Source organism: Euprymna scolopes, chromosome 40 (genome assembly GCF_053919585.1).
Source record: "Euprymna scolopes isolate OS-2025 chromosome 40, ASM5391958v1, whole genome shotgun sequence".
NCBI lineage: Eukaryota > Metazoa > Mollusca > Cephalopoda > Sepiida > Sepiolidae > Euprymna > Euprymna scolopes.
The window spans coordinates 40245324-40272394 of NC_136521.1; the positions used below are offsets into that span (position 1 = coordinate 40245324).

Genomic DNA, 27071 nt, shown 5'->3' on the forward strand with positions numbered 1-27071 from the left:
AAATGTGGTGTCTGCTCGGATGCTACACTCAAATTAATTGTCCTTAGTCAATGGGGGGGGGGAAACCCTTTTATACTAAGGCAATTTTATTTTTGCAGAATACCAATTTTGAGGGGAGCTTGTTATCCTCCACATTAAAAACGACCTTGTGTCTCATTTTGTTTCGTGGGGAACAAATAAATAATCAGTCGATATCTGGTGTACCAACCTAGGTCGTTCTGTGGGTTACTACGAAGAACTCATCTATTGTATGCTTTGCAATACATGCTGTTACTTTTCTTTGACGTTCTGTTTTTCTTTATAACGCTTTAACAAGACTATAACAGGCTCTAATTCTATAAATAAGTTGATTGCGGGGAGAAAATTCTATGTGCGCATTAAAAATGTTCTTTTAAGGTAAATATTATTACTTTAGGAGTCATTTTGAGTTAATATTTTATATGTTTTTATGTATCCAAACTCAGGAAATACATTATTTAAATATGTAAACCTTGCTTTAACCTAACTGACCGCCGTGTAGGCGTTTTATATCGAACTGAATACTTTATCGCTATACACAAATCATAGTTTTTGTTTTAAGATAACTTGGTTGCATAACAAACATCGACTCGATGAATGTGTATTTTTTGAGATGAGGATTGATAATTATGTTTGTATTATTTGGATCATTATTCTCATCTTGGTTAATTTTTCGACGACGTTTCGGCCGATGAAACTCCGACCATAGTCATGTATATTCACACTGAGTATTATTGGTGAATAGTGAAAAATTATTTTTTTTTTTTTAGTTTTTTTTTTTTTTTTTTTTTGCTTTCTCTACGAACATAGCCGTTAGAAATTCAAAGCGCAAATAGCGCCAAGTCTACTTACATCGGCCGAACCGTTTGTGATAAAAGACTAAGATGAGAATGATAGTCTCAAAAAATACAAAAATTAGTTATCAATCCCCATCTCAAATATACATTTATCATATCAAATAAAACAAAAAGAAAAAGAAGGAATTGACCCGGGTTTATTAAGAAAAAAAAAGAAAAGAACTAGATTTGGTACTATTTGCGTTTTAAATTTCTAACTGCTAAAACAAAAACAACAACAAAATTGATTTTACTATTCATCAATAACACGAATACATGTGAATACACCTGAAGATGATCGGAGGTTACATCGGCCGAAATGTTGTGGACCAAGATTAGAATTATAGTCCAAATAATACAAAAAATAAATAACATCGACATGTTTCAATTGCGATCTCGTTCGTACTCCTTTTGATTCATTTTATAAACATTTATCGATTATATAATACATTTTAACCGAGACACCTTTTTTAAGATTTGGACCGTCCCTTCAAGGGATATTGTTTATATTCCTCTTATTCTTGGTTCTTGGTTTGTCGGGTATATTGCCAAGCTGTTTTGGCAATTCGTTGTTGTATGAGATAAGTGGCTCCTATAATTACTTAAATGATAGAGATATTTCTAAGATTCCAGTTTCTTTTCATATCATATGTAAGACCTGGGCATTTCGTTATTTCTCTCTCAGCTCTAATTAAGCCCGTATCACTGAGAACACTGGGAACTTCTACCGAGGTTGCTTCTTTCTCGTTCTTGCCCCATATCATCTTGTCGAGTGCAGTACCTCGGCAATCCCTACAGTTACGTACCTGGGAAACAGTCATATTGAATGATGTATGACTTGCTTCCACTTGTTGCTTATGATATATGTTTCGAGTACTTGCTGTAGCATTCAACGTTTTACAAATCGCCCTGCAAAGATATCACATACTCCGATGTATCGTATTGTACATTAGCCGTCTCACAGAAAAAAACATACATTTTCACTGGGTGTATATATATATATATATATATATATATATATATATATATATATATATATATATATATATATATATAATAATTAAATACCTACACATATATATATATATATATATATATATATATATATATTTATATATATATGTAGGTATTTAATTATTATAGCAAAAAAATAATTATGACAGCCTCTTTAAGAAATTCGTTTCTTATCGTTGAGCACTTTCAGTTGAATTAAAGTCGGTCAACTTAGCTCTTATGCATAGACCATCGTATAACGATTAGATCACTCTCTGACTGACGTAAATGAACATTTAAAATTAAAATGTTTAAATTCAACGCTATTTCATGCGGTTAATGGTAGCCGAATGGATACGGTCTCCGCTAATCGAGCCAGAGGTATCTCGTGGTGCGGGGTTCGAATCGTTCGGCTGGTGTTAATCGTGACACCCTGCACTGAAGAATCCCAAAAGGATGAAACACTAGTGTCTGTAAGTATTTAATTATTATAGCAAAAAATAATTATATATATGCGTTTTATTTTTTTTACCGTATTTTTCTGTTAAATTACATTACTGTTTCCTTGGCCTTTTGGTCAAGATCAAAGTGTAGTATCTGTTCTTCAGATGCTGCACTTCCATTTCTTGTTCTCTTTCGGTGCAGGAGAAATCCTTCACGGCTGAGACAATTTTTATTTTTGTACCTTCTCTCCACGTTAAAAAACGACCCTGGTGTCTAACTCTGTCCCGTGGGGACGCATTGTAAATAGGTACATTTCTGTTTCGGCCACACGCCCGTCGTTTTGCCGTCATGTAGCTTCCTCAGACTTTTACAGAATAGTCTGAGGAAGCTACATTACGGCAAACAAAAAAAAACGGTCGTGTAGCCGAAACAATAATGCAACTTAACAGAAAAATACGGTAATAAAAAATAAAATGCATATTTGCTCTACAACAGTATTGAGATCTTTCTTCATATTTTTATTAATTACCATTTCTACTAAATATATATATATATATATATATGTGTGTGTGTGTGTGTGTGTGTATATATATAATACAAGATTGTTGAACTTTATTTATTTTTATATTTTTATTTTTTAGTAGCGATTAATTTCAATCTTTTTTCGCTCCCTGAGCGTTTTATTAAAGGAAAGGAGTTATTTGTCTTTAAATTCTTTCGCCTATTTTAGGACGTATTACTTTTTTTTATTTTATTTAAATATTATTTATTAATAGATGATTTTTATTAAATATTATTTAATTATAGATGACTTACTTTTATGCACGTAGTAATTATTAATTAATAAATAATAAATAATATTTATATATATATATATAATATATATATTATATACAATATATATAATATATATAATATATAAATAATATATAATATATATATATATATATAATATGCATATTTAAAGGGGATTAGAACAGCAGTCTTAGGAGCAGAGTGTATATTAATGTTATAGAAACATCACTAATGTAATTAAAATACAAGAAAAACAGTGCTTGTTGTGATGCAGATATATAATAATCTCAATAGGCATATATATTCTAGAGCTATTTTAATATTTAATAAGATGATTGATAATTTATAATAAAATTTTAAATTAAAAATCAGTTTCATAAGGGGGAATTGTACGATCGTTTCGGAAACGATGTTTTTATTGAGATAGGCACTAAGTCATGGGCAATAATTTTAACATATAGATTTTTTAAAACAAAGTCACCTCATCAGCAAATATATTGGGTGGGTTTTCTTAAAGACACCAAAAATTAACCTAGCCTTTTTTTAAAGTAAAGACACCAAAAATAAACCTAGCCTTTTTTAAAGTAAAGACACCAAAAATAAACCTAGCCTTTTTTAAAGTAAAGACACCAAAAATAAACCTAGCCTTTTTTTAAAGTAAAGACACCAAAAATAAACCTAGCCTTTTTTAAAGTAAAGACACCAAAAATAAACCTAGCCTTTGTTTAATGTAAAGACACCAAAAATAAACCTAGCATTTTTTAAAGTCAAGACACCAAAAATAAACCTAGCCTTTGTTTAATGTAAAGACACCAAAAATAAACCTAGCATTTTTTAAAGTAAAGACACCAAAAATAAACCTAGCATTTTTTAAAGTAAATACACCAAAAATAAACCAAGCATTTTTTAAAGCAAAGACACCAAAAAAAAACCTAGCATTTTTTAAAGTAAAGACACCAAAAATAAACCTAGCATTTTTTAAAGTAAAGACACCAAAAATAAACCTAGCATTTTTTAAAGTAAAGACACCAAAAATAAACCTAGCATTTTTAAAGTAAAGACACCAAAAAAAAACCTAGCATTTTTTAAAGTAAAGACACCAAAAAAAACCTAGCATTTTTTAAAGTAAATACACCAAAAATAAACCTAGCATTTTTTAAAGCAAAGACACCAAAAATAAACCTAGCATTTTTTAAAGTAAAGACACCAAAAATAAACCTAGCATTTTTTAAAGTAAAGACACCAAAAATAAACCTAGCATTTTTTAAAGTAAAGACACCAAAAAAAAACCTAGCATTTTTTAAAGTAAAGACACCAAAAAAAAACCTAGCATTTTTAAAGTAAAGACACCAAAAATAAAACTAGCATTTTTTAAAGTAAAGACACCAAAAATAAACCTAGCATTTTTTAAAGTAAAGACACCAAAAATAAACCTATCATTTTTTAAAGTACTTTACTTTAAAAGTGTCATCGACGTATCTTCAATATATCAATAAACACTATTGACTCATAGATTCCTACAAAAATATCCGCTATTGCAGGACCCAACGGGGGCTTCCTAATTGAACCCCATCGATTTGACTGTACATAACATTATAACTGCACGCCAGTGGAATTGTCTTCCGTTTTCCTGCTTTCCAGCTGACTACAATATGGTTGTCTTCAAGTCTAACATAAACATGTTTTTGATAAGCCGTTCCATATAAGTTAACAAATTTACCGAATTTCCATTACTAACGATTACTATCTTGTCCAGTTTCTACTGTACACTCTTTAACCCTTATCCTCGTCGAGTGGCCTCTTTGTCTTGATAACTGGTGATGTCTATGTAAAAAAACAAAAAAACAAAAACATAACATTATCAATACTGAATTTTACTGACTTAATACAGATCAATATGCGTTCAACAAATATATTCTTAGGGAAAGATGGAGGAGTTAGATTGATATTACAAAGTGAGTCGGCACAAATAACAATGGTTTCCTGTATCGGGGAATTGGTAAATAAGCTGGAAATGAACACATCAAGTTGTTCGCAGAACTAGGTTGCGACTTATGTAAATATTCGACCAACTTGAATGAATCGGTAATGCAATATTTAGTATAAAGAGCATTAACTGGTTCTATAATAACAATAGTTACTTGGCTAGAGAGTGTTGGGCAGACCCCGCCATAAACAAAATAGATCTAAGCGGGAGACTTTTTTTTTTACGTATTTTAGAAAAGGCATAAAGTCTTAATGATACAGAAGACCTCATTTTTCATCGATCTCTTTGGTAGCGTATCTTTTCTTATAAAAATATAAAAGGCGCTTCATTCTTATAAGAATAATTGGTTGTGTTAGCGGACCAAAGGGAACAAAGTTATCTACATTATTCAAAATAACTGACAATATTTGTACATAATCTGCACGATTCAGGATAACAACCACAGCAATTGTGTCCGGTTTTCATATATAAATACCGTTACTCAATTGCAATGATTTAATGGTTTTGAAATGCGGGCTGGACCAAATAAAATCACCTGAATCAATAACCAACTTGGAATAATGATAGGGAAAGGTTTTTAGACTCGCCCAAACAGTTGCTACATGACCAGGCGGGATAGAACTATGATTTTGGGAAAATAAGATATCAAATGCGTTTTTTTTTTGTTTATCAATATATGTGCGGGGGGGGGCACAGAAATTCAACCCCTTAAACAACACTACAGTCTCTGTAGGGTACTTTTGCTAGTATATATATATATATGTATATATATATATATATATATATATATATATATGTGTGTGTGTGTGTGTGTGGTTCTGTATGGCTCTTATATATTCTTTTACTACTAAATGTGGAACTATGTAATAATTTGCATATACATCCATACATACATGCACACACACGCGCGTGTTCACACACATATGTGTATGGGTATGTTTATTTTATATCCTTTTTATACTAAATGGGGCCCATGTAATAATATACATATACACACGTGCGCGCACACACACATTTATATATATATATATATATATATATATATATATATATATATGTGTGTGTGTGTGTGTGTGTGTGTGTACTACAAATATGTATATATAGTAGCTTTATTTATATTTGTTAAATTAGATTATCCTAATCTCATGAGGATAGCAAATGGTTTTATGTAATTTCGATCGCGAATATTAATCAGCTTTGCATCCATAATCCTATCCATTATCATTGCTTACTCAACCCGCCCCTCCCCTACTCTTTGCCTTTGTCTAAAACCTCTTATTCCATCTAAGTCAAGGGCCGAAGATTAACGCATTGTGTTAAGTGGGTCGATTAAGACAACGCTTCATTAGATTTGTCCCAATTTGTATGGCTTTAAGATTATTACACATCACGCATTCGTGTCACACGAAGCTGCCTAATTCCACGCTGAAACGTGTACAGTCAAAAATAGACGGAAGGAAACGCCAAGAAAGACATACAATTCCATTCATCCATTTTCTGTATCGATCCCATCTCTCTCTCTCTCTCTCTCTCTCTCTCTATCTATCTATCTATATATCTATTTATCTCTCTCTCTCTCTCTCTCTATCTGTCTCATTCGTTTATCTTGCTTCATTTAAACTCGGGTACACACTGTAACATACAGAATTACACTCACTAATTCCTGCCCCCTAAAAAATGAATCAACGGAGATTAGACATCCCTGGAATTACCTGGTCCCTTTTGATTTTGTGGTATGAGTTTAGTTTTGTGCAGTTCTAGGAGGTCTACCCTCTCAACCTTTGCTTTTACTCTTTGAGAAGGCGTTTGTTTATTGGTAATCGCTTGAAGTGCCCATTCATTCTTCTCGGGCCAGCGTGCCCCTCTTTTGGAGTGGTGACTTCTCAATTCAACTGTGCAACTCTGATGTCTACGTTCTTGCAGTGGAAAAGAACTAAACAAACTTTACACATACCGAATCACACACACACACACACACACACAAACATCTATCTATCCCTCTTTCTCTCTCTCTCTCTCTATATATATATATATATATGTATATATATATATATATATATATATATATATATATATATATATATATATATATGACGATGATGATCATCATCATGCAGTCCGTAAGTCTTGACGATGACTAGTCGGGACCTCAGTGCTTTATCCTTCGGTGTTGGCATAGTCCTCTTTCTGCATATTTGGGTGCCGTGGTTGTGTCGTCTATAGTGTCTCAGCTCTAAGACTTCTCCAATCTTTCTCTCTATTTATTTCTTTCCTTTGTGGAGACTGTTCCGTCAACGACTCCTTCCTTTGGTGTCTTCCTCCCATCTCTCGACATTGATGTTCATTGCCTTCAGATGCCACTTTGTTTCATCTTTGTAGTGAAGTTTCAGTCCTCCTACCTTACGGGTTCCATTTTCCAGCTCCTCGTAGAAAATCATCTTTGGGATTTCCAAAGATATATATATATATATATATATATATATATATATATATATATATATATATATATATATATATATATATATATATATATTTCAAGTCGGTTTCTATTTAACCCATAGTTGGGACCCTAACGGGTACTTCCACTCCGGGTCAGGGTGAACCTAGGAGCAATGGCAATTAAAGGGTGGGTCTACACTCCCCAAGCCCGCAAGTTGGCGCCTCATCATTGTACATAGTTTAAGGTCATATCCAGGAACGTTTCTCATTAAAACAAGAGAAAAGTACGAATTATAGAAAATGCAAATATAGATGAAAATTGGTTTTATGACATATAGATACGAAATGAGAATGAAGTAATATGGAAAATATGAGAAATAGTAATTAAAAGTTGGTGCAACTTAAAAGGACGTATTCCTGTCTGTTTTTTTTGTTTTCTTGGTCACAATTTGATTAATATATACAAACGGTCCGTTAGTTTAGTATTTCATTTATTTCTATACATATTATGATTATTTAAAACATATACGATTAAGAGGTCACCTCATTTTTTTTAATTATTAAGGAAAATCGATTGTACTAACTAGCTGTATGCTGGTTTAATTTTCTAGCGAAAGAGTTGTTTTAATTGTTCTATTTAAGACGTTATTTCATCAACTCTAAATAACAATTATATTGATAATATATTTAATGAAATTTATTTGGAATTATTACTTCCGACATGGATTTTATTTATAAAGCTAGTAGAGTTATTTTCCCTGGTGATTTTTTTAAATACGTTCTGAAGTTCGAAAGATAAAAAAAAAACTCTTCCCAAATAAATTCATTTGATAATCGCAAGACGTTTCTAGCCTAGAAAAATAATTTCGTGTAGACAAAAAGATTTTTTGCTTTATTTTTAAATATTCGATACTCTTGCATAATTTGACCCGGATTCTTGGGAATTCCCGCCAAGCATGGATCGGGCTAAACCGGCAATCGTCGGTTTAAGCCGAGTCTTGTAAGAGACATTTTAAAAACAAACAAACCGGAGAAAATACAAAATGTAAGTAATCAAAAATAAATAAAACCTATCTTTTATGTACTGAAAATATTTTTATTAATTTTATTTCATATAATTTGTTGCTTTGTTTTTTGTTTTTGTTTTTTTTGCTTTTTGCAAAATATATATCAACAAAAAGTTGTTTTATTTTTCCTTCAAGAAAAAAATGAAAGTTTTACTTTTGTCACCGTAAATTCTAAGGTGTAAGTACACGTTTTGGGTTTTTTTAAAAACTTTTTGTTCAGCTCCACACCACCACCACCGCCTTCCTCTCTCCCCAATGTAAACAGATTTTTTGTTAAATGGTAAATGTCGGCGCGTTACTTAAGGAAAAACGGTTAATTAAACTGGAGAATCACCTGTTAAACTACACAAATCGTATAATTGAATACCCCCACGCCAAAAAAGAACGAACAACAGAAAAATATGTTTGGTGACCTCGTGACAACTTTTTTTTTCTTTTTAGACCAATTAACAATTAATTAAAACTACATAAGACAATAAATAGATAAATAAATAAAACACATTTAAAAAAAACAAACAAACTTTATTTGAAATGGCCGTTTAAAGATTCTGACATTAAAGATTCCTTCGCTATGTGATAAAACATACCACTACGCCCGTTCGCACGCGAACGTATCATGTAAGAAAAACACTACCGACGACGGTGAAATGGCACAAAATAGTCCCAATGTCTCGGAGCTCATACCATGCAAACGGAAAATTTGCGGCGGGTTTCAGTATCAGATTCGTTGTCAGCGACCTCGAATACGCAAAAAACAAAAACAAATTAGAGTGGCTGGTGTTCTGTTGTAGTGTGAGGTTACATTTACCGATGAAAGTGCAGGAAAATAGTTTAGTTTTTTTGGGTGTTTTATTTTTGAAGAAAACTTAATATTCTTATTTTATTTTATTTTTTTATATGGCTGTTCATTGCAGGTTGAAGAACTTTCTCGAGATAAGGATATTTCCTAAAGAATCTTTAACTTCGGTCGAGTGTTGAACGGCCATCGGCGGCAAAGAGGGAGAAGATAGGGTAAAGGACATGTGTAAGTGTGCTCCGATATAAATCCGCATTCCCTTCGCATATTTTAAGGGTAGCTTTCGGACGCCTATAATGATTTTAACTATTGTTAGAATCTCACCTGGTGGAGAAGGTATCACGCACTTCTTTTTACATGCTTTTATCTGTTCTTTTATTTTTGAAATTGTTGCGTGTAGGAGGGAGGATCGACGTTACCCACGATGAAACTGATTAATATCCTTAGTATAGTAGATGTGTTCAAAATGGAACTTTTTGTCGACCCGGGTAACGCCGGCTACTAATGCTAGAATATATATACGCCGGCTACTAATGCTAGTATATATATATATATATATATATATATATATATATATATATATATATATATGTCATAATTTAGGTATTTAAATTTTAGGAGTTGAACAGGTAAATTTAAAAAAAAAGAATTTTATTGTTTTTTTACGAAGAAATTTTCTTGTTTCACGAAGAATACAGTTTAATAAATATATTTCCTAAACCCATGAGTTTTCGATGTTTAATGAACTCCTCGGAGGAAACATATCAGTAAAAGCAATATACAATTAAAATTAAAACGCAGAGCAAATACCGTAATCAGGGGCCGGAAAAAAAACGTCGTATTCCACATCGTAACCTGAAAAAAAACTATTTGGGGTAAACCTAGCACAGGGTTCTAATATATATATATATATATATATATATATATATATATATATATATATATATATATGATTAGTTTTTTTGGAAAAAGAATTCCAGCAGAGTGCTCAATTAAAAGGAAAATCCAAATTTTAAGAGCGTACTTATATTTTGTGTACAGAAAGTTGTTAGTTGAGACAGGTCATTGGTACCGTCGGTTTCAAGCCCGATAATAAGGCCCGTTTAAAGTATCCTTATCGGGCTCTCTTCAGCCAATATTCGTCTCGACGAATATTGGCTGAAGAGAGCTCGATAAGGATACTTTAAACGGGCCTTATTATCGGGCTTGAAACCGACGGTACCAATGACCTGTCTCAACTAACAACTTTCTGTACACAAAATATATATATATATATATATATATATATATATATATATATATATATATATATACATTTCATTATTTTATGTATTCTCACAACATTTTTGTATTTTTAATATTTACTGCAACAAGACTTCAATAAATAAGTAGACCTGGGTAGCACACTTTGAAAGACTAAAATTTAACTACACAACTATTTTCCGCGATTCATTTTCGTGAGAATGTGTCAGGCCAATGCATGGAAATGATATATCTATGCATCTATCTATCTAATATATATATATATATATATATATATATATATATATATATATATATATATATTTGTCTGTTGCCAAGGTCGCTGGAAAGATGGTGGGATTCCTTCTACCGCTCGAGAAGATATCTCACTAATGATGCCATCCTTTATCTATATAAAAGACAAGTACATCGAAGGATGGAATACTGTTACAATATCTGGGCAGGAGCTGCTAAAAAACAGCCTATCCTGCCTTGACAGAGTACAAAATAGACTCTGTGGCTTAGTAGGGGATGCCCTTTTTTCTTCCCTGCAACCTCTCTCCCACAGAAGAGACGTTGCAAGCCTATCTTTGTTTTATCGTTATTTCCATGGCAGGTGCTCGTCTGAACTCAAATCTCTGACAGAGTTATTCTGTAGGGAAATGTATACAGACAGACAGATATACAGACACGTTCACTTATATATATATATATATATATATATATATATATATATATATATATATATATATATATATATTACATTTTCGCCCCAAACAAGGCACATCACCACTTTGGTGTAGAGGGCTACTATCAGGGGCATAAGCTACACAGGTACTATATAGGGAGTTGGGCAGCAAGATTTTGGTTCACGCTACACTTGAATTTCTGCATGTTAGTACAGTTGGGGAAGCAGGGACCCGGAAGGGAATTCCAAAGTCTAGCGGTTCTGTTGAAAAAACTACTGGATTACAAAGCTCTTTTACATCTAGGGATCTCTACTGTGTGGGGATGGGATTTAGCTGTGTGTCGGGTTTGTCGAGCGTGTTTACGTCCTGGGGGCACAAGTGCTTGGAGTTCATCAGAGCATTCACCATTAAAATACTTGTAGAAGAGGCAGATGGACGCAACATTTCGCCGATGGGACAGAAGACGAAGCTTAGATGACAGTTCAGGACCTCTCAGGTTGGCGACTCTCTTCTGAACCTTGTCTAGGAGCGAGAGACCAGTAGCAGATGCACCAGCCCAAATATGACAACAATACTCCACACATGGCCGAATGGTGGCCTTGTGGAGGTGCAGGATACTTTCGTGTGTTAGTAGTGTTCTAGCACGGTAGAGAGAGCCGACCTTCTTCGCAGCAGTTCTGGCAATGCTTTCAATGTAATTGTTCCAACTCATGTTTCATGTGAACTTAAAATTGATAGAGTTTAAAAGTTGTACTTTCAGATAAAGAGTTATTGTCCATTGCTATTGGTGGTAGAGAAGGTTTCTTGTAATTATCGGAGGAAACAAGTTAAGTCTTGGCAGCATTGAATGTGACCATTCATGTGTGTCCCCATTCCACTACAGATTGGAGGTCATCCTCTAGTGTGTCTGCCATATCTTTAGCTATGTATTCATTTGTTTTCCTGTCGTGCCTGTTATCGAGTGTGGTGTCATCAGCATATATACCCATCTCACAGACAATTTTGTCAGGGAGGTCATTAATGAATATTAGGAATAATAGAGGTCCAAGGATAGACCCCGATGCACTCCCGCATTTATATCATATTGTTTAGATGTACGCCCGTCGAGCACAACCTGTATTTTTCTCTTATCTAAGAAGGGTTTAATTATGTTAAGTATTCTACCAGTGATACCGTATGATCTAATTTTCCTGAGGAGATCCTCATGTCATACCTTATCAAAAGCCTTAGAAATATCTAGATCTACCGCTCCACCCTCTTCTTTTTTGTCAGATGAATGGTATATACGTTCAGAGATTACAGTTAGGATGTCTGCTGTGGAAGGGGCTTGCCTAAATCCATATTGTGGGTCAGTCAGAAATTTAGCATCTGTAAGGTTTTTGACTAGAGCTTGGTTTATTATGGACTTAAATATTTTGGCGAAAAGTGGGAGGAAGCTAATGGGGCGATACCTTAGTGGGTCAGTTCTTACGCCAGAATTCTTGAAAAGTGGTACCACAGAAGCAGTTTTTCAGCAGTCCAGAAAGCAAGATTCATTAAGGCATTTGTTGTAGAGTTTGGAGAGAACTGGAGCTACTTCGGCGGAGCACTTTTTTATTCGCACACCCAGGATGAGATCGGGTCCGCATGCCCTTGAAGTATCAAGGTGATGGTAGCATGGCCAGATGTGATTTTCAGATCTTCTAGCGTGGCGTCCGTCCGCAAAGGAAAGGGATGGGGTGGTTAGAAGGGTCCAGTGTGAAGTGGGAGGAAACCGACTGGCAAGCATGTTAGCCTTCTTGGTTGCTGAGCAAACAACCTGATGATTGTTGGTTAGCGGAGGAATTGTTGATTGCCCATTATTTACTACACTGTTGTAAATTTTCCAGAAGTCACGAGTTCCTAATTTTTGTGCTTTTATGCGTTTTTGGTGGTTTCAGTAAATTCTCTCTTAGCTGTCTCTATTTCTTTCTTACAGGAGCTTCTAACTTCTATATACTTCTGTCTGTTTGAACTGGACTTATGTCGGTTAAATCTGCGGTACGCATGCTGCCTATGAGCAATGGCAGTTGCGCAAGCTTAAGTAAACCATTGAGGAGAGTGAGGCTTACTAAAAAATTTCCGCATGGGAACCCGTGCCTCAATTGCCGTTTTAAACCATTACGTTGTCTCATTTGCGCACTGTTCAGCAGGGAGAGATAAATATTTCACTATGGGGCATCTCTGATGAGATCCCTGATTGCTTCCCAGTCAGACTTTTTTATAATATCTCGTTGTTTTGAGCAATGGCCTTTCAGTGTTGGCTCTAGAGTTTAGGGCGATTTCGACCATTATCACTGCGTTATCAGCGTTCCTAAGTGGGCTGTTCGCATTTGTTATACAATCATCGAGAACTGTGGTCAGGAACAGATCTAGAAATGAATGGTGTTGTTCTTGCTGGTCAGGAAAACAGGTTGGAAACGCAACCATTTGTGATAGGGAGTGAGATATAGAGAAACTATGTATTGTGCTACCCGCTGCGTTGTGTGAGTAGAGAATCCAAGCCAGTTTTTGTGGTGGACATCAATCACCAAATACATGCACTTGTGGGCTAGTGTCGAGGGAAAGTGCTGTGTCTATGCTGTCAGAGACTTTGTTTATTATGGTGCAGCCCTTGGGTCGAGGTGAGCGGTAGAGAAAATAAAAGCAGCTAATGTTATGTTGTATGTTTAGTCTAAAGCACATAAAAACTTGATCGTCCGACTCTAGGTTTGTTTCTCTAGTCAAGGGTAGGGTATTACGAATGCAGACTCCAAGTTCGTGCATATGTCTGTCAAAGTACTTACGGCAGAGTGGAAGATATCCAGACATGTTAAAGTAGTTAGAGGGGATGGAGGAGTGTAGGTTAGTCTTACTTAGTGCTAGGATATCCGGGGTATTTGCTATGAGAAATATTTCAACATCAGCTAAATTAGTTCTAAACCCACGAATGTTCGTGAATGCAAGCCTCAAGGGAGACAAGTTGAAATTCTTTGAACCTAAGCCTGGTTTAAGCTTAATTTTTTTGTTGTACTGTCATCATTTTTTAAAGAGTTACAGTTTTGGTAAGGGGAGCTGAACAAGAGGTTATGCATAATACTAGACATGCAACACAAGTAGACCATCAGCTGACCTTTCATCAACTAGGATTGTGGCCTCAGGAAATCCCACCGGGGATGAGAGCAGGGTCCCTTCCATTCGCGATATCCCGATATTATACAGCTGTTGATGGAGCAACCGCTCTAAGCGCTACCAAAGAATTAAGGCTCCTGCACTACCAGTCGAAAACAGCAGCTAGGAACTGTCAATCCGGTATCCTCAACCCATTTGACGAAGTTCAACGCAATCTAATTGTACAGGCATATGTGGCACTCAGGCACTCCCAAGTGCCCAGTTTTGAGGGGTGGGATGTGCCCAGTTTTGAGGGGTGGGGAAAACGGCGTTCATTGCTCTAGACAAGTAACAAGATCTACCACTGAGTGTTTCCGTCGAATCTCTGTGATAGAGTCTCTGTGATTTACTAATAAGCTAACAAGGAGTATGGAAGCCGGGCGATAGACAGAGCCTATCTACTCCTTAAGCAGTTTAGGTTTGCAGACCGGTAATTTGAGTCACCGGCTCTAGGAAGATTGTCATCCAAGACTGGAGAGGCCTCCCTCCCCTTGGGTTTAGTTTCAGAGTTTTCCTTCCCCTAGACATATGATCTGGGAAGATCTACTGGGTCCCGTAAATATATATATATATATATATATATATATATATATATATATATATATATATATATATATATATATATATATATATAGTCATCCACATACAGTACTGTTTCGCTATTTCACAGCTCGTCAGTGCAGCAAGACAGGCAATTACTCTAAGCCAGGATCGAAACCCAACCGTCCAAATGACAGTATGACAGTCACAGCTTCTCACCATTGCGCTATACGACTGCTGTTGTGTGGGTAATGAATTAACGATGTTTTGACATTGTCCAAATGCCTTCGCTCGATTTGTTTACACAAAGAGCGTCACTTAATACGCTAATGGCATTTTGTATATCATTTCCCAATGTGCTCAACCCAAGAAAGGGAACATTATAGTCATCCACATACCGTACTATTTTATAGTCATCCACATATCGTACTATTTCGCTGGAATCAGAACAATGGAATCGTCCCATCACTAATATGTATATATATATATATATATATATATATATATATATATATATATATCATACTAGCATGGGTACCCGGCGTTGCATGGGTAGACATGAATTTCCATTTGAAACCCACCTGCTACACTATTCATTTTCATCATGGGTAATATGGATACCCCCACAACAATTTCAAAAATAAAAGAACGGATAAAAACATTTAAATGTAATCGCCCCCAAAAAGAAGTATCTGATACCCTCTCCACCAGATATTTCGGCAGAAGGGATCACTGTCCTAAGAAAACTCACGATTTTGTGAACCCCCAAAAAATAACGTTTGTAAACATTAAAGCGTGCGTCTATTTTTTGTTTTGGTAAATGTGTTGTTTAGCGGCGTAAATTATTTGCCAGACAAAAACTTATAGAACTTATTTATTTTTATATAAAGCACATTGTTAGACCCAAAGGATGAAATGAAGCCAGAAAAAATCATTTTTATTATTTTTTCATCATTTATGTTTATCATTCGAGGCTTCTATATTACATTTAAAATTTTGCCTTTCTAAGGTTTGGCAGATTTGACTTTTTAAGCTCTTTCATGAACTATGTTTTTAACCGCCATATTATTTGTAATAAAAGAGCACAAAATATACCAAATTTGGCCTTAAGAAGTCCAATCTGTCAAACCTAAAAAGGGCCAAATTTTAAACGTCTAATAATGTTTTATATAAAAAATATTTTTTAAATGTTAAACTTTTTTTGTCTGTCAAATAATTTACGCCGCTAAACCTCACATTTAACTGTATATTTTGTAAGGACACCTTTTTACTGGTTTTCCTTTTGTAAATAAAGGAAATTTCGATTTGCTTTTTATAAGGAGGGGGGCTTTTTGATTTGCTTTTTATTTGTCGTTTTATGTTTCTAATATAATTCCCCACCAAAAATATTGAATGGTTCATATTTTGGGGTTTGTTTTGTTTATTAAATTGTTAGCTGAAAATAGGGAATGGCCTCATAACATAATTACACTTATCGTTATTTTATGTTTCCAATGTAATTCTCCCACGCCCGACAAATTACCGATTTCTGTATTGCCGTTTAAGGAATAAAATAAAACACACAAATGAAATCTTTTCAATTTTTTTCGTAAGTGTTTTGTTTTTTTTTGTTTTTATATATAAAAAAAATAACTCCAAACATTTTCCTTTCTACACGGCATTATTTTTCTAGCTAGAAACTTAATGAAATTACCAAATGATTTTATTTAGCGAAGGTTTGCTTTTTTATGCATATCATCTAGGGGCACATAACTCTAAAAAGGTTCTAAAAAAATCGGTGTTGGAAATAATAATTCCAAATAAAGTAAATATATTATCAATATGATGTTTTTTTTTAAAGTTTATTAAATAACTCTTTTAAATAGAATATTTCAAACAATTCTTTTGCTAAAAACATTAATTAAAACATCTCTATTTAGTAAAATCGCTTTTTCTTAATGTTATATGCAAATAGGGTGATATCTTAATTGTATAGTTTTGCAAGAATAATACTAAATATAGAAATAACTGAAAGATTACAGTTAGACAGGTTTTGTATATATTAATCAAATATTGAACAAACAAACGAACAGAGAGGAATGCGCATTTATATCTATATACATATATATATATATAAATAAATATATATATACATATATATATATACATAAATATATATATATATATATATATAAAACTTATTATATATAGATGTTATATTTTTGTTTTTGCGATACGAGTTGAATAAATTAAATAGCCTATACAAAAGTGCATCTTTACGCAAATATGAGTTGGGAATCAATTTCCCTTTCTCCCAATTTGGCCCTCATATATTATTTGTAAAAATGATAATTCACCATATTATATAATATTTTTAAATATTTAAAAAAATTATATTTAAAAATAATATATATGTGTGTGTGGAGTCGTAGACATGTATGTATATACATATATACAAACACACACATATACACGCACACAGACAGACACACACATATATATGTATGTATAGACGGATAGATGGATAGATAGATGGATGGATAGATGGATGATCTTGAGTCGGTGAGTCGTAGAAATTTCCAGATTGGGTTGAAGGGACGCATTAATTCACTGGGAGAGATACACATCCAGTCTTCGTAAAGAAATTCATCTGATGTAAAAACCTGTGCGCTACTGTATAGTATGCACGGATAAAGATTAGCAGTTATATATAAAAATAGCAGTTGGTTCTACACAAAGCCTTCACCACTATAAACACATCATCTGTGTGGATTTCCGAGCAACTGAGTTGTTGTGGCGAAACCTCATACAGCGAAATCGACTTGAGAGTGTACCATCATCATCTTCATGTATATATATATATATATATATATATATATATATATATATATATATATATATATATATATATATATATAAATATGTTTAAAGAAAAAATAGAAAAAACCGAATGAAATTATTAAAAAATCAACGTTTCGTCCTTGTCTCAGAGGACATCTTCAGGATAATTGAAATAAAAATGTGATAAAAGAAAAAGTCATAGATCGTGCGAAAAAAGACAGTTTTTTAAAATCCAACCCATGTCGGGAAAGGACGAATATGTGTGCGATCAAGGACGAAACGTTGATTTTTTAATAATTTCATTCGGTTTTTTCTATTTTTTCTTTAAACATAACGTCAACCACCGCTGGTACATATTTTCATTCCTTATACATATATAAATATATATATATGTATATATACATATATATATATATATATATCATATAAAGCTCAATGTGTGTGTGTGTCTGGTCACGAATAGGTTCCTATATAGTTGACTACTTTAAAAAACTGATTACATATAATGATAGATGTATCGAGACACAGAAATGGGTATGTTTGATCTGGCAGAACGGTGGTGCATTAAAATTGTGGGGTCTGCGTACGCACCTGTTCCACAAAGTATGGAAATAAAAAATTTAAAAATGAAAACAAACGTTTACAAGTGTTTTTGATTAAAATGTACATAAGAATACTTTGATAAGTATGTTTTAACTTAAATAGGGATGGTATAATAAAATTGTGGAGTCTGCGTTCGCGCCTGGCCTCCATAGAATGGAAATAGGCATAAACTTTAATAAAGACTTTTCATATCTATCTGCGTTAGTATACTTTGACAATTATGTTTCAGTTTGAAGAAATATGGTACAATCAAATTACGGGTTGTTCGTTCGCGCCTGACCTCCATAGAATCGAAATATGTCACAAAGTTTAACAAGGTTTTTTAATATAGATCCACAGAATATTGTGATAAGTGTTTCAGTGTGAACAGGTATGGTATAATAACTTATGGTGTTTATCTATTTTTACTTTCATCATATTTTGCTTTGGTTTTGATACCCCCAAATTCAACCCGAATTTACAACCATTTCTTTTCATAACCTATCATACTTTCATAAATCGGAGTCCATTTTTTGTAGGCTGTTTTTTAATCCAGTCACCGGCGGATACTTTTGCTAGTATATATAAAAGTTTTTTTAATTTTTCTTCATAATATTATTATTTTGTATTCCTGCACGTCACCAATTAAAAACGAATAAAGAAAATTTATAAGCTTTTATACTTTTCGCATTCTTTTTTATTCATATATATATATATATATATATATATATATATATATATATATATAAAGTAACAGAGAATATTTAAATAAGTATAGCTGCATTTTTAAAAAGAAATAACGTACACTTGCGTGTAAGCTCAATAATAACATGTCTAGTTTTTATTATTTTTTCAGTTGCTAACATTCTATTATTTTCTCACTTTTGATAGGTGCGATGTCGTTGCAACTTATTCATTGCTTGATGTGTTGAACAGGCTAAGAAAAAAATGGTAAGTTGGAGAATTCTTTTTTACTGTAAAAAGCCTTAATACGAATTATCTAACTATAGCATTTTAATAATATAAGGTGTCCAAAAAAACTAAGATATTTCACAGATAATATTATGAAAATTAATAATAGATACGTATAGCATTGAACAACGTACGCAAATTGTGGAATTGTTTTACCAAAATCATGAGTTAATTTGGCGACAACATCATCTCTCGCTATGGCAGTGTCAAATGGCCACCAATTTCCTCAAACTTGACTAGCCCCACCTTTTTCCTGTGGCGATATCTTAGAAAGAGTTTTGTTAACAAACCCCTAAACCTGCAAGAATTACAGGAAATCATCAGGAACCAAATAAGAGAGTCAGATCGCAACCCAGATATTTTGCAATCTGTCATGAGTAATGTTTTCGAAGGAGCATAAATATGAGAAACTGAATGTGGGCAACATTTAAAAGACTTTATTTTTATATAAAAGAATGATTGTTTAAACTTTTCATTTTTAGTAAGAAAAATCGCAATGTCTTAGTCAGATTGTGTTAAAATTACAGAAGGATACAATCAAAAGTAAAGAATTTATATGTTCAAAACCTACAGTAACGTTTTGGACATCCTAGCCCGTTAGCCAGCAGCAGAAATTGCTCGTTTTCACACTTTTTTTAGTTTTGTTTTGTGTTGTTTTTTCGTCACTTTGGTCGTAATTACTGGTGCTGTTGAGATAATCTGATTTCTGTATCGAGTTAACCAAATAGTGTTTGTTGTGTCCAAAGTTACATCTAGATACATATTCCTGATGGTGAGTGCTTCTAGACTGGCTAGCAACTATTTTCATTATATTCAGATTATTTGTTTATATGTTCAGTTTTTTATTGAAATATCCTAAATTGTTTATTTTAAAGTTAATATTCTCTTGCAGTACTTACATTTTACTCGCAACATATTTCCTAATTATAATTGTTTTATATACATATTATTTTTATCAGGTGTTATGCGTGGAAATAGTAATTTGTTTCTATGTGGACAGCTTTGTTTTGCGTCAATTTTTTTGTATAATTTGTAAGACTAAAGTAAGCACACGTAACATCTTTTTATTCACTAGGTTTTTATTCACTAGGTTTTTATTTACTAGGTTTTTATTTACTAGGTTTTATTCACTAGGTTCTTATTCACTGGGGTTTTATTCACTAGGTTTTTATTTACTAGGTTTTTATTTACTAGGTTTTTTATTCACTAGGTTTTTATTCACTAGGTTTTTATTTACTAGGTTTTATTCACTTGGTTCTTATTCACTGGGGTTTTATTCACTATGTTTTTATTCACTATGTTTTTATTTCCTAGGTTTTTATTCACTGGGTTTTTATTTACTAGGTTTTTATTCACTAGGTTTTTATTTACTAGGTTTTAATTTACTAATTTTTTAATTCACTAGGTTTTTATTTACTAGGTTTTTATTAACTGGGTTTTTATTTACAAGGTTTTTATTTACTGGGTTTTTATTTACTAGCTGTTTATAACTAGGTTTTATTCACTAGGTTTTTATTCACCATGTTTTTTATTTACTAGGTTTTTATTTACTAGGTTTTTATTTACTAGGTTTTTATTTACTAGGTTTTTATTTACTAGGTTTTTATTCACTAGGTTTTTATTTACTAGGTTTTTATTCACTAGGTTTTTATTCACTAGGTTTTTATTTACTATGTTTTTATTTACAATGTTTTTATTCACTAGGTTTTATTTACTAGGTTTTTATTCACTAGGTTTTTATTTACTATGTTTTTATTTACAATGTTTTTATTCACTAGGTTTTATTTACTAGGTTTTTATTCACTAGGTTTTTATTTACTAGGTTTTTATTCACTAGGTTTTTATTTACTGGGTTTTTATTCACTAGGCTTTTATTTACTATTATTATTTTTTACCTAATATTGAACATTTTAATTCAAATTCTGTTTTATTCTTATGAACGAAGTGTTTTGTTTGTGATCAAACAGATGTACGCGATAAAGCGCCATCGTCAGTAATAGAATTAGTTTTTTTCTTCTTTATTCTTTCCTCGTGGAATTATTTGATTAGGAAAAATCTGTATGCCGTACCGTTTTTTTTTTACTTCTAAATTTCATTTCATATTTAAACAACGCTTATATCAATGAGAAAATAAAGTCACTAATTCATTTTACGCGATCCTCGTGATTTCCTCCTTATTAAAACATTTGAAAATATCACCGTTGGAAAAACATACAGACTTTAGATTTCAATTGATAACAAGCAACGAAAAAGGATAAAGAAAAGAGAAAAAGAACATTATTCCTGATGATGGCGTTATATCGCCGAACTTAGTGCGTTATAAAACAAATCTACGTCATACTGTCGTTTTTTCCAAATTGCAATACAATCATATATGGCTTAGGATCAAATTAATATACGTACATGTTATATAAAAAAGATATGTATGGTGTCCGTAGAAAATGTTGGCATTCTGTAAAATATGTTATTTAGCCATAAGTGTGTTCATAAAATGAATTATTCCAATTTATCAAAGTGTAGTATCTGTTCTGATGCTACACTTCAATTTCTTGTTCTCTGTCAGTGGAGGAGAAATCCTTCACGAGTGAAACAATTTTTATTTTATTTTTCTCCACGTTAAAATCCGAACCTGGTGTCTAACGCTGTCCCCTGGGGAGGTATTGTAAATAGGTACTTCCACTTAAATCTCCCCAAGAAACGACGCGCACTTGCATACGGGACGAGTTTCGTATAATAAGACACCAGTTGCTATATAAGGTTTTTTATATTGAGCATCCCAAGAGCTCTTTAGCTTATAAATATGACTTAAGAAGTAAAAAGAAAATATCTATTTATGTAAACGATGCTAGGATGAGAAGGATATTTCTGTTGTTCCATATAGTTTTATAAAAAAATATTTATTTTAGAACTTATCGTAGGCTTATTTTATTTATTTAATTTACGATTTCATTAAGTTTTCAGACGTTTTTTGTTCAAGTATTTAGAATTGTCATAGAATTTTGAAAATTCAGTATGTTATTGTTAATGATTTGGTGAGATGGTAGAGCAATTTTAGTGATTTCAGGTTCAAATGAAGAGCTACAGCAAGGATCGGAATACACTCTACTAAAGCCTGATTGTCACAGTTGGGGAATTTCAAAAATTCCAATTTGTACGTGAGCATACTTTAGAAGAGCGATATACAATAAAATTCTGTTTTAAACTTAGAAAAATGCCAGAGAAACGTATGGGATGCTTCAGAATATTTTTGGACCATCTTGCATGAATAAAGCATCAGTTTTTGAATGGCATAAGAGATTCAAGGAAGGAACCAGTCTGTGAAGGATGATTAGAGGCTTGGGAGGAGTAAAGAAGTCTGAACACCAGAGTTGATTGGACAAATAAAGAATTTCATAGATAAGAACCCTCGTGTGTCTATCGAGATAATAAGTACACAGTTTGATCTCAGTGTGGGAACTGTACACATAATTATTCGCGAGGAACTGAAGATGCAGAAGATTTGCACGAATTTGTCTCAAGGGGGATCAGAGAAGATCAGAAAGAAAGGCATTGTCATGGCAACAGGAATATATTCTAGTTGATCGATTTAGGCAGGGAGTCCGTGAAGAATGATTAGAGGTGTTGGGGAGTAAGGAAGTCATACCACCAGAGTATGAGATGGATTTATGTCTCTGTCGGTCTGAGTAACGGACTCTATCAATATGAGTTGTTCAAAATTAAGTCAGTCTCATAAACCAAAATATCTGAAGGAAATACAAATTTGACGAACGCAGTCGAGATGATGGAGAACTCCATCATCTTTTCGTAAGATTGTTAATGTGTTCGCCCGACATTACTATACCCACTCGAAAGCAGCAAGACATACCTGACCTTTTACCTACATACTGGTAGTCTAATCTGGTCACCGATTTGCCACTGGCCAGGCGCAGTGTTGCTTAACTTGGCTTATCTGAAGATGAACTAATGTGCCAACGTTATTGTACTTAATAGTTGCCTAGGAAATAAAACAACATTCCTAAACAGGAGGATTTGTAATTTATAGTGTGTGAGGAAAAATGGCATAGGAGCAGATATGCGGGTTTCTGTAAAACAGATCAGTCGACATGTAATGGTAAGATTTTGGACAGGCGTTATCAGTCGTTTTAAATACCTTTTGTCTGAAAATCTCTTGTTTCGTCAGCCATTTCAGAGTAGAAGTCTTAAGCAACACAGCATAATATCACGAATTACTTGGGTGTTCTACTGAACAAGCACGTGCTACCCCTGTGGATTAAATAAAGATGACTGTTCGACATTTACTGCAGATTCCCAAGTTCGACAGAAAGATTCCCGTAATAGTTAAAACGATCCCCTAGTATGACAAGATTCACCTGAAAGAGATCCGGAGGTTACATTGAGCCAAATGTCATGAAAATAACACTCAAGATGTGGCCAATAGTCCGAAGAATCCAAATAATACGAAACAAACGGTCATATCCCGAAAACTTAAAAGAACATTTTGTAAACCTGTTTTAGAAGGTGGCGTGCTGTAGATGCCTCACTAATTATCTTTAGAGAGATTATCCACTTGGATAATCCGTTTTTATCGTGTCTACGTTGTTTTTAGCGTTACCTGAGTATCAGTCTTTTTCGTATTCTTATCATAAAACACATCATCGAAGTTGGATCAAATTTGAGTCTACGTTAATCGATTGACAGTTAATCACTAACAGCGAACATGCTTTACGCATATTTTGAGCAATACAGCACGCGATGCAATGGATAAGAACATGGCCTGTTACTTTTCAAACATGTAAATATCGACATATTCATCTCGGCATCTCAGAATATTCCGGCGCTTTGAATAAGCTGCCGGAATATGCCAGAATCAAATTTTATCGAGCAAGAAATTAGGAAAACATCCTGCTGGAAAACCCTAAGCGTATAGTAATTTAATTAAAAAATGAAAACACAATAAATCACACTCTACCTATATCTAAAATATAAACGGTCACATGTCTGTCTGTCGGCTGTCTGTCTCCATATTTTCAAACTCTATTTGTTCCGCAACTAAAAGTCGCAGAGCGGAGCTAAAGACCTTAGATGATTGGATTTTGTTCGGGCCGTTCCTTTATGGGTCTTTATCTGGTTAAATTTTTTTAAGGGGTCAAAAATAGGTAAAAATTGAAAAATCGTTAAACATTTTTACATTAGTTTTAGTTTATTTTTCATTTTTCATTTTTCATCAGTTCATACGCGTGTCACGTTGGTACACCGGTAACGTCAGCAGTTGTGTATGCTTCGGTTTCGATTCTAGCTGATGACGTTAAACACTTTTGTTTTTACTTTCGAAGACACGATAATAATATATACGAAATCTGGCTAAATTAAAATATCATATTTAAGTATATTTTACGCCCGGGCAACGCCCCCCGCTAGTATATATATATATATATATATATATATATATATATATATATATATATATATATATATATATGGATTTTACTGGTGGAAATGGAAACTTAACCAACATTTTTGGATGTTGATTTTTGGATTTTACCGTTATTGGATATTTTACCCATCACCAGATTATCCATTCACGTGAAATCACCTTTTCCTTCACCATATTCCCTCTGCTCCACTATTTATTACCAAGTAAGATCCAGGACTTACTTGTAGTGTCATCAAATACTTTTGCATGCAAAATCCGACACCGCATTTTGCTAAAGCCTCCTCTCTGATTAGAAGGAAAGTATTTCTTCGAAAATTCGCTGATAAAGGTCTATCCACTTATTTTGTGCTTCCTTTTTAAAATTAAATATGTTTTTAACTCTTTTTCAAAATTCACTCATTATTTTTGAATCCGCATCTATTATTGTTCTACGTCTAATTAACAATGATATGCCCTAAATTATCCATTGTCTTTTGATGCAATAGTCAATAATAAGTAACACTAATTTCCGCTCATATTTCAGAAAGAATTTACCTTTAAAAAATATCAGTGTGTTTAAGATAGTGATAGTGTATCCTACAGGATGCCAAACATTCACCGCTAACTGAAATATTCCAGCCGAGAGATGTCTTCAAGATTCTACTCGTCCTTTAACTGCAATAGTTTGAATCTCTCTTGCATTTGGTTCATCGGGTATATTTGCCAGGTAGTGTTTGAAAGTTTTTTGTGAGCTCAGTTGCTCCTATGATAACTGAAATGCTTGATATCTTCTTAATAGTTTCTGTTCATGTCATGGGCACTACCTTCTACTAAGGTTATTTCTCTCTCTTTCGTGTCCCACATCATTACGTCAGATTGTATGGCTCCGTTTTCTAAATGTTACAAGAAAAAGGGTCCCCTTTTCTTGTAAGTAAGAAAAACATTAGATAAGTGGAAAATGACCTGACAATAATGTGTATATACTGGAGTCATTATGGGTGAAAAAAACAAAAAAAAACAAGAGAAACGGGAAATTGTATAGAGACAGATCGACTAAAAAGAATCATAGGTAAAAAAAAAAAAAAACATCGAATAAAAAAAGTGTGCCGATGTCAGTGATTTTTACGGCGGGCTCGGCGTCCTCCGTGGCGCTCGGGTCCGGGTCGGTTTTCTCACTAGATCCCTTATTTTTTTTTACACGACATTTCGTATGGATCCTTTTTTATTCGATGTGTTTTTTTTTTTACCTATAATTCTTTTTAGTCGATCTGTTTCTATACAATTCCCCGTTTCTCTTTTTTTTTCACCCATAATGACTCCATTCATACTTTTCAAAGCAATATATATATATATATATATATATATATATATATATATATATATATATATATATATATATATATATATACTATTAATAATTTACTTAGAATTTTAATATGTTCAGATGAATCAACATTCGGTAATTTTTCATATACCAATAAAGTTGAAGTCCGAATAAGTTAACTTAATTTGTAAGCTACACAGTTACCAGTTTTTATAATCGAGCATTCATATATTATTTTCAACACAACTTGTAAGTACGATATGTAGATATGTTCAACCGCATGGTTTCCTAATGAGCGGACTCCAAATGTATTCCCTATTGTACATTAAATAGTTTTTATTCATCGTCTGAAGAGGGGCCGTTATTGAGAATATTTTCCAACGATTTGATGTTTGAAATTATCCGAACGGTCACGAAAAAATTGTAACGTATTATGAAAATACACAACTTGTTGTTATCAATCCGATCTGTGTTGTCATGATTTTGTGAAAACAGTATCTATATTTATATCTATCTATCTATCTATCTATCTATCGCGCGCTCTCTCTCTCTCTCTTTCTGTATATATATACATATATATATATATATATATGTATACATAGATATATGTGTATATATATATATGAATGGATGAAACACTAGTGTCTGTAGGTATTTAATAATTTTTATAGTAAATAATTATGTCAGCTTCTTTCAGCATCTCATTTCTTATCGCTTTACATTGAAATAAAGTCGACCAGTTTAACTTGTATGCGCAGATCATCATATAATGGTTAGATTAATCGGACAGACGTTAAAAGAAACATTTAAAAATAAATGTTTAAATTTCACCGAGATTTCTCGCTGTTAATATTGGTCGAATAGATTTGGTCCTTGTTAATTGAGTTAGAGATCGCTTCGTTGCCGGGTTCGAATCTCTCGATCGGCGCTAATCGTAAGATCCTGC

General features: G+C 33.1%; 1 long non-coding RNA gene across 1 annotated transcript in view; it reads left to right on the forward strand.

Moving 5' to 3' along the window:
• LOC145265763 (uncharacterized) overlaps positions 1-27071 on the forward strand; it is a 499232-nt gene that overhangs the window by 411682 nt on the left and 60479 nt on the right. The window contains exon 4 of the long non-coding RNA XR_013864687.1: positions 19308-19367. This is a non-coding gene — a long non-coding RNA (uncharacterized LOC145265763). The remainder of the gene's footprint in view (positions 1-19307; positions 19368-27071) is intronic.